This window comes from Myxocyprinus asiaticus, chromosome 12, assembly GCF_019703515.2.
Source record: "Myxocyprinus asiaticus isolate MX2 ecotype Aquarium Trade chromosome 12, UBuf_Myxa_2, whole genome shotgun sequence".
NCBI classification, from domain to species: domain Eukaryota; kingdom Metazoa; phylum Chordata; class Actinopteri; order Cypriniformes; family Catostomidae; genus Myxocyprinus; species Myxocyprinus asiaticus.
The window spans coordinates 23898658-23909363 of NC_059355.1; positions in this window are offsets into that span (position 1 = coordinate 23898658).

Below are 10706 nucleotides of genomic sequence, written 5' to 3' on the forward strand. Positions count from 1 at the left end.
ACTTGACTTGACTTACCTCAAACATCTTTGACATGTTTGCCATTATCTTTGTCAATTAAATTTAAATGCAATCGAGTCTGATACAATTAAACAAAATTAATTAAAGTGTCAAACCCATAACACCCAGACTACAATTGTAAGAGAGGTATGTGATAAAAGTAGCATTAACTCATAACAAACTTTAATGCCAATGTACAGTTTGTATTTAATGTGTGTAAATCTATTGTTAGTCAAAAAACATCTTCATGAAGAGGTGCACAGCACAATATTAAGAAGGAGACATTATTTGTGACATTATAAACAGTATAAAATGTACTCAGCAGGTTGATGTGGAAAATATAGGTCCAGCGGAATGGTACCTCAAGTGCTGGTGGATAGGGAAGCAAATGGCAGCCATAGCGTGTGCTTTCACAAGTCACAGTTCGGGGGGGCTCGTTCTGTGGACTGCATCACGGTTAACATCTCCCTTCCACTGTGCACGCTCGATGAGGGCCGTGGCGCGCTCTGCATTTAACTGCAGCACAGCAGTGACAAGTGACCATTAACTTCTGATACGATTCCCATCTGTTTCTTTTGTGCAGGATTCATTGAGCACGTAAACTGCTCATACCTCTACAAACAGCCATTCAATGACAGTCCGTCTTACATCTCCTTCGAGGGGCACGTAGGAGAGGGGGTGTGTCTTAAAACTAAGTAGAAGGTTCATTGGTTTCTTCTATGAGTCAACTGTCCAATGGCATTTTTAAACTTGATTGTCAAATGGAGAAAGAAAAGCAATTAGCAAATGGAAAAAGAAAAGCCAAAGTAAAACACAAAAGAAAAGACATTGGCAATTGCCAAATGCCTTTTAAAACACAATTTAAAAGGTGCATTTAAAAATGACTTATTAATGTGCTATTTTATTGTTAAGTTTAATTGCAATTTAAACATGAATTAAATACATATTTTATGAATGCACAATTGTATTGTTAAATATAATTACATTTTTAAACATGAATTAAATAAACACATTTAAATGTGTCTATTGATTTGTCCATTTATAAAAAAAAATGTATCCATTTATGTTTTTTTTTCTAATTCATAGATTGATCATTTATTTCTTCATTCTTTTTTAATCGGCACTCCGCGGCTTCCATAGTATGGAAATCAACTTGCTTTTGGCGCCCCTCTATGGACATTTCAAAAACACTTACCGCTTTGGCCAAATGGGGACAGTGTTTTGAAAATCAGTAGGCACAGACCAATTTTAGCTAAAGAAAAGTCAACCTACTGTTTCCGATTTCACTGTGAGATCAGTTTGGCCTACAAAGGCAGCTATCTTCTATGGCAACATCCTAACTAAATTCAAGCCACATAAAAAAACCGACAAAGAATGTTCTTCATAGGCAACAATTCTGTGCAATAGCGTTCTTCACGCGCAATGCACAGGGAACTCACGACTGATTACAATACAGGTGACACAAATGAGCATATATATATATATATATATATATATATATATATATATATATATATATATATATATATATACATATATATCACACATTTTGGGTGAAATAATATTTTATAATTATTTAAAACTATTTGTATCAATAATTTTTTAAGTATTGCATGGATTATAAGCAATTAAAATAAAACATTTCTCTCACTTCTTGGATTTATTTTCCCACAGATCTCATCATTCTAGTGCATTCTAGGAGTGCCTACCCAGGGAAGGATATAAAGGATGCTTCCTTCGAATTTTGCCAAAATTAGATATCTTATGAGGCAGCATTAAGCTTGTTTCCAACCGTTTGAACAGCCTTCGCATCGGGAGCATGCCAATGATGCCTTAAAAAGCTGCCTCCTGAGGCACGACTTTATATTTTGGAACAGACCTTATAAAACCACATAAAATAGTAAGGAGGCCAATTCTGGAGACGTCTCCAAATATTCTCAAATACTCTTGACTCATATTTCTAATGTAATTATGCATTTAGACATTCATACATACATAGCCTACACGAGAAAAGGCCTCTCTACTCCAAACTTGCAAAATTATTTTTAAAGTCCAATATACAAACCCAATATAAATTCCTATTTCAGTTCAAGGTGACATTTAAATAGCTTTCAGGTTAAACCCATACAAATCTGAAAACTGATTTATCACAACAAATGAATGAAAAAGTAGGCCTGCATAAATACATATGATATATAAAGTGACATATTTTGCTAATAAATGCAACAGCATAATAACAAAATACTAAAAATGGCTGCTGTTCTATAAGTAACATATATTTTCCTTAAATCATTTTATTATCATCAAATTTGTATAGGCTTTATATGCTTTTATACAACAGTTCTATAAACAATTGCTATGTTCATAACAGCATACTATCATAGTACAATTAACACAAAATCTGATACTCAAAAGTAATTTGCAGTTAAACAGGCTTATGTGATTCTGTCATGTGCATTGTCAAGTTTACTGGACCATGCCTTTAATAAACTGAGGATACATTCAGTGAATCATTCAAAGCTTGACATTCTTTGTGTCTTAGATCAATGTAAGCAGACCACAAAAAGAGTCATTATGTCCCAAACAGACTGACCAACACAAAAGAGATGTTTGTCACAGTTTCTTGATTGCCAGACTTTCCAATGACGCAAGCAGATGATGTATTTAGACTTTTTTTTCACCATTCAGCTTCTTTTAGTACTAAACGATCAGTCTTTGTTGAAAGAAGCACAGTTTTGTGACCGTTACTTATTTACTGTGTGAAACTGTCTCCAACAATGAAAATGATGCAGCTCTTTGAACCTCTCATAATCCAGTCCCACCATTTCCAAAAAAATCTAAATCTCTTTCCTCACTGCTCAGCTCTGATAGGAACTGCTTCTGAATTACTGGATGTTATTAACACTTTTTTTTTGCTTTTTTTTTTTTTTTTTTTTTTTTTGCTTTTTATATTCACATTATTTAATTTTTCATTCATTTCTCCTGAAAGACTCTTATGAAAGACTCTCATTATGACATCACAAAGACCCCATTATGACATCAAAGAAACCCCATTATGACATAAAGAAGACCCCATTATGACAACATCGAGGCCCCATTATAACATTAGGCACCATCATAAGATCATAAAGGCCCCATTATGAGATCATAAAAACCCATTTAAGACAACATGAAGGTCCTATTATGACATTATATAGCCCATTATGACATCATAGAAACCTCAATATAACATCAAAAAGACCCCATCATGAGACCATATGGACCCCACTGTGACATCATCGAGGCCACATTATTACATTAGGCACCGTTATAAGAACATAAAGGCCCCACTATGAGATCATTAAAACCCAATTATGACAAAATAAAGGTCCTATTATGATATCATAGAAACCCAATTATGACATCAAAAAGACCCCATTATGAATGAATGTTACATTTATATCACACTTTTCTGACACTACACTCAAAGCACTTCACACAGTGAACAGAGGACTCTCCTGAACCACCACCAGTGTGCAGCAACCACCTGGATGATGCAACGGCAGCCATAGTGTGCCAGTATGCTCACCACATACCAGTTATTGGTGGAGAGGTGAGAGTGGAGTGATAGAGGCAATTCATGAAAGGGGATTATTAGGAAGCCATGATTGATAAGTGCCAATGGGGGCAATTTAGCCAGGACACCAGAGTTACACCCCTACTCTTTTCAAGAAGAGTCCTGGGATTTTTAATGACCACAGAGAGTCAGGACCTCAGTTTAACATCTTATCTGAAGGACAGTGGCCTTTTTTAAAGTTTAATGTCCCCATCACTATACTGGGGCATTAGGACCCACAAAGACCGCAGGGTGAGCACCCCCTGCTGGCCTCCATAATACCTCTTCCAGCAGCAACCTTAGTTTTCCACAGGAGGTCTCCCATCCAGGTACTGACCAGGCTCAACACTGCTTAGCTTCAGTGGGCAACTTGTCTTGAGCTACAGGGTGATATGGCTGCTGGCCATATTATGACACCATACAGACCCCATTATGACATCACTGATGCCCCATTATAACATGAGGCACCATTATAAGATCATGAGGTAGTGTTCTGCATTTAAAAGAGTTTCTAAAAACAGTGGCAACACCACCTCCTCACCCTGAAGTACGTGGGGAATTTAAAAAGTCACAGCCTGGTGGTGTTAGATTCCCCCAGGGCCATTTGTTCGCCAGGATTCAGCCAGGTCTCAGTGATGAATAAAAAGTCCAATGATTGTGATATAAAAAAGTCATTCAGAATAAAAGACTTGTTCGATATTGAACATACATTAATGAGGGCCATCTTAATAGTGGTGACATCTGTGTTCCCTATCTGTCACTCACTCGACGTTGTGCCGATGTAGTGACACTAGGGGTCACTCTTGGGAGCCCGAAACACCTCTGGTCTTTGATAAAAGGCCAATGAAAATTGGTGAGTGGTATTTGCATGCCAGTCCCCAGGACATACAGGTATAAAAGGAGCTGGTATGCAACCACTCATTCAGATTTTCTCTTCAGAGCCGAACGGTCGATGCTCACTGAGTTGAATTCCCACGGCTGTTCATTCACTTCTGCTGGATCTGATGGCGCATTTCAGTGGCTTCTCCCCCTTCTGCACTGGTGCACTGCAGAGAACACCCCTGGGCGCTTTGTCAGAAATAAAAGAGTATATTCTAAAAAAGAGTATATTTCTCTAAAAGAGCGGCACACACGGAACGTCTTTTTAAAGATGCCTTTCCGTTTGTGTGTTATTCCTGGTTGCGGTCGTTATCGCTCACCTTCTGACGGCCACTATCACTGTCTTTTGCGTCTGGGCGCTGCCCACACGGAGGCAGCGTTCGTGGATGTGTCATGTACTCATTGCGAGAACATGTCCATGGCAACGATCCGGTCGCGGCTTGCCTTCGTAAGAAAGCAAGCCACCCCAGAGGCTCCCCGCCTCGGTCCTTCTACCCACAGGTATGAGGCCAGCGCGGCTAGCACTGGGGGTGATTTGGGGACCCCAATGGGACCACCTCCGCTGGGTATCCCCCCAAGGACCTCCCATTCCCCAGCTCGTCTGCCCCGATCGGGCTTCCGGATGAGTCCGCCGGCACGTCTCACGGCGAGTTCGACCTCTTATTCGGAGCCCGCGAAGGTGATGAGTTCTCGAGCGCAGCATCGGAGCGCGGGCTTGTCCAGTCGGATGTGGAAGCCTCAGCTGGGCTCCTCCCTTCGGGTGCGGTCGCCCAGTCACAGGCTGACACGGAGATGACAGACATGCTTTCCCGGGCAGCCGTGAGTGTCGGGCTAGAGTGGAACCCTCCGCTCTCCCCTGGCCGCTCACAGCCACGCCCTGCCCAGTTCCTTTCTTCCCAGAAGTGCATGAGGAGCTGACAAGGTCGTGGGAGGCAACTTTTACTGCCCGGTCCCGATCTTTCAGCTCCCCCGCCCTCACTACCCTCGATGGTGTGACGGACAAGGGCTATTCGGCAATCCCCCCGGTGGATAAGGCGCTCGCGGTGCACCTATGCCCGCAGAGCACTGCCAACTGGCGTGGGCGCCCAAAGCTCCCGTCCAAGGCCTGTAGGTTTACATCGTCCCTGATGGCCAAAGCTTCCTCCGCCCTGCACGCCATGGCTCTCCTGCAAGTCCAACAAGCCAAGGCGCTAAAGGAACTGCACGAGGGTTGTTCCGCCCCGAGATTGATGCAGGAGCTGCGCTCGATGACCGATCTCGCTCTCCGGGCGACGAAGGTCACGGCGCGGTCTCTCGGGCGGGCGATGTCCACCTTGGTGGTCCAGGAGCGCCACCTTTGGCTCAACCTGGTCGAGATGGGAGATGCTGACAAGGCACGGTTCCTTGGCGCCCCCATTTCCCAGGTTGGCCTGTTCAGGGACACCGTCAAGGACTTTGCCCAGCAGTTCTCAGTGGTGAAGCAGCAGACGGAGGCTATCCGGCATATCCTGCCCTGGCGCGGCTCAAGATCCCGCACCCCATCTGCTCGTCGCCAAGGGCGTCCCCCTGCGGTGACTGCACCGGCTCCGCCGCAGCCCGCCCCTGCGATACGCCCCGGCGTGGAGTCCACCACAGGAAGCAGATGCCACCCGTCTCACGGTCGGCCGCCGAGAACCCGAGAAAGTCTTCGAAGTGCCCCTGAAACGGGCGATCCAGGGACGACGAATCCCGCTGCTCTGAAGCTGGTAAGCAGACCACTCCATCCCCCGGTGGAGGGCCGGGAGGAGAATATTTTGTTACCTTTGCATTTAATTGCACCACATGCCCAAGTGGCTGAGGTACCCAACAGTTCAGCAAAAGAGCGGTTTCCTTGTTCCCTGGTTCACATACATGGTGTGCACGGCCGTCATCACGACCACCGTCCACCACTCCATTTTGGCAGGTTTGACACTCCGGCGGTGGTCTCCCCACCCCTGCACGCCCAGCTGTGGCACAAATCCACCCCCGATGTGACAATCTCCACGGGTCACGAGGACAGGCCTCTTCCTCCCCCATCCCAGGCTGTTCCAGGGGTGGTCACAAGGAGCCAGGTAAGTGCTTCGATGTCCCTGAACTCAGCACGGGCACCACACGGTGTGGCATTTCAGGCTCCACCCCGACGCGAGGCCCCACCCACCGGTACGTCCGACGAGATTGTCCCCTTGGTCTCCCTCGTCCAGAGCTTGGACGCGTGGCTTGTGCTTTCCAACCCATTGAGATGGTTGGTTCAGACCGTCTGACTCAGCTACGTGATTTAGTTCGCCAGGCGTCCGCCCAGGTTCAGCGGCATCCGCTTCACCTCGGTGAAGTGCGAGAACACCGCTACCTTGCACGCGGAGATCGCTACCCTCCTATGGAAGGATGCGATAGAGCCTGTCCCTCCAGCCGAGATAAAGAAGGGGTTTTACAGCCCCTACTTCATCGTACTGAAGAAAAGCGGTGGGTTGCGGCCAATCTTGGACCTGCGAGTATTGAACCGAACTTTACACAGACTCCTGTTCAAGATGCTGATGCAAAAACGTATTCTAGCGAGCATCCGGCATCAAGATTGGTTTGCGGCGGTAGACCTGAAGGAAGCGTATTCCACATCTCGATTCTACCTCGACACAGACCCTTCCTGCGGTTTGCATTTGAGGGTCGGGCTTATCAGTAAAGGTCCTCCCTTTCGGCCTGTCCTTGTCCCCTCACGTCTTCACCATGGTCGCAGAGGCAGCCCTTGCCCCCAGTGAGCCTACTTGCACAGACCCTGTGCAAGATCAGGGAGGACAAGGATCAGGTCGTCCTGGTAGCACCCTACTGGCCCACCCAGACATGGTTCTCGGACCTCACGCTCCTCGTGACAGCCCCCCCCCCCGGTGAATTCCCCTGAGGAAGGACCTTCTTTCTCAGGGACGGGGCACCCGCGACCAGACCTCTGGAATCTCCATGTCTGGCCCCTGGACGGTATGTGGAAGACTTAACTCGCGGTGGTAGACATGATCACTCAGGCTAGGGCCCCCTCTATGAGGCGCCTGTATGCCTTTAAGTGCCGTCTGTTCGCTAAGTGGTGTTCTTCCCGACGCGAAGACCCCCAGAGTTGTGCAGTCAGATTGGTGCTTTCCTTCCTGCAGGAGAGGTTGGAAGGGCAGCTGTCCCCCTCCACCTTGAAGGTGTATGTAGCCGCTATAGCGGCACACCACAACATAGTGGACGGTAAGTCCTTAGGGAAGCACGACCTGATCATCAGGTTCCTGAGAGGCACCAGGATGTTGAATCCCTTCAGACCGTGCCTTGTTCCCTCATGGAACCGCTCTGTAGTTCTTCAGGGTCTACGGGGAGCCCCCTTTGAGCCCTTGCAGTCAGCTGAGCTTAAGGCACTCTCTTTGAAGACTGCCCTCCTGACTGCGCTCACTTCCATCAAGAGGGTAGGAGACCTGCAAGCGTTCTCTCTCAGCGAAACGTGCCTGGAGTTCAGTCCGGGCTACTCTCAAGTGATCCTGAGACCCCGACCGGGCTATGTGCCCAAGGTTCCCACGACCCCTTTTAGGTACCAGGTGGTGAACCTGCAAGCACTGCCCCAGGAGGAGGCAGACCCAGCCCTGACGTTGCTGTGTCCAGTGCACGCTTTACGCATCTATTTGGATCGCACACAGAGCTTTAGAGTCTCTGAGCAGCTCTTTGTCTGGAGCTTAGCCCCGGCAGGGCTACGAGCCCATTCTACCAGGGGTGTAGCGGCCTCCTGGGCCTTGGCCTTGAGTTATTCATAATAAAAAGTGTAGCCTATATCGTTTCTTTTATGCTGAGAACGTTCCTGACCAATGACTTTTAAAAAAATATATTTTTATTTATCTGCTTTATCTTATTTATGTTTACATCTTTGTTGGTAAATATGTATTTGAATGTTTTTTGGTTTTATTTATTTTAATTATTTATTTATTTTTCCTTCAACTGTACTTCTTGTTTTTATGACTCAGCGATTGTGTTTATACATTATTGGATCTGTGTAATTGTGTACATCTTATTGAACATTTATATTGAACCTCCTGTTTTTCAATAAAAAAAATCCACAGTTTTAGTATAATGTGTGGACTTTTCAGATGGTCCCTTTCCACACCCTCCACAGTATTAGCATGTTTCAGCACAATGTGTGGACTTTTCAGACGACCCCTTACCCACCATATGAAAAATCTCCAACTTGTATCAATGTTAAATTAATGATCTGGAACGATTTCACAGTGACACCATCTGACCAGCTTATGGGACGCATCATTTCATATTTAAATACGGGACAATCACGTATTTTACGGGACAGGTGGCAAGCCTACCTGGAGGTCTAATACATTCTCATGAGCAAAGTGTGGATGAAAATCGTGAGTTTATCGGGAGAAACTGAAAATCGGGAGTACAGCAGGAGGAGGGGTGGAAAAACGGGAGAAACCCGGTAAAATCAGGAGTGTTGGCAGGTATGCTATTATGCAGAGGTGTACTCGAGTTACATGACTTGACTCCAGTCTGACTAGAGTCGCAAATTTAAGGACTTGTGACTTGCTTGACTAAATGAAGAAAATGACTTGACTTGACTTTGACTTGAGAACCAGCAACTCGAAACTTGACTTGAACTGCATGACTCGACAATGACTTGAATGTTTATTATTATTATTATTATTATTATTATTTTCAATAACTTATTATAAACAGTAATGAAATGTGTTTAAAAAAATATTGCGACATCAATTAATTCATATGCAAAATTGTTAGCCAGCACCACTGATCTGCATCTGCGCAGTTAACACTGCGCTCACAACGCCCCAAAATGACAGATGATTGTCGAGTTCCCAAAATAATCTCCTTTGGATATAAAGATTTCGAATTGGACCGTGTGAATAAAAAAAGATTTGCCAGATGCACAATATGCAACGCAAAAATATCCGATACAACCACCACAACCTCGAATTTCATCAGACATTTCAAAAACAACAAGGAAAGGTAAGTAAATAATTTCGCTATCATTTCATTATCCAGAAAGTTTAATATGTAAAATTAATGTTCATATGTTTGAGGATTGTCAGTTAATTAAAATGATTCACGATTAATCTCATGTTTTGTAGCGCGACAAGTTTGAAATTAACCGACATTGCCTCTAAATGTGTGTGCCTTTTCTAAACCTTCTCAGCAGTCAACAATATACCATAACCATTTGTTGGCAATATAAAACATAACAGGCAGATTTGCAGTCACAACACTTTATTTAAAATGTGACTAGTACAAAATATACAGAATGTCTCGTGACGAAATCCAAGCGCTCGATTATGACTTCTGAAGACTTTAAATAAAGCCCTTGAATGCAATACCTTTATGACTATTTTATATAAATGTATCTCTGAAGGGAACTGTCTTCAGAAAGTTTCGATGGCATTTTCTTTTCATCTTACCTCCGTATAATGCCTAATAAAGTAGTGTTTATAAGGGCAGGGCTGCTTTGCGTACAGGCGTAACCAGGGTAACGGCTATATTTCTGCTGTTCCATAAGCGCCACCTACTGTCAGAGAGCGAATTTTCATTTTCATTCAGCCCGTCGGCCGTTTTTGTTTGATCAATGTGAAAATCTGACCGCATTTTTACACAGCATACACGCAGTGTTATACATTTTAACCGGTTAATTCAAAAAATATAAACAATTCGGATAATAGGTATCTAGGAGTATTCACAGTATTTTTAAGTGCCCACGATAAAAAATACTGTGCATGTTCATTAATGCAATTTACTATATACAATTCATATAAAAAAAATGAATGTAAAGATATGTATATAAGTTCATCTTTTCAGAGCAAAAACAAATATTTATTAAAAAAATTAACCTCTATTTATTTTAGTACTGTGGCTTGACTCGACTTGACTTGCTTGAGGTGAGTCACTGACTTGACTTGACTTGCTTGATTTGTCTGCACTGCACTTGAGACTTGACTCGAGACTTGATGGTTAAGACTTGAGACTTTCTTGTGACTTGAACATGTGTGACTTGCTCCCACCTCTGCCATTATGACATCTGTGAAACCCCATTATGACACCATACAGACTCCATCGAGGCCCCATTATAATATTAGGCACTGTTATAAGGTCATAAATGTCCCATTAATGGATCATAGAAACCCAATTATGACGCAATGAAGGTCTAATTATGACACCATACAGACCACATTATGACATCAAAAAGACTCCATTATTTTGTGATCAGAC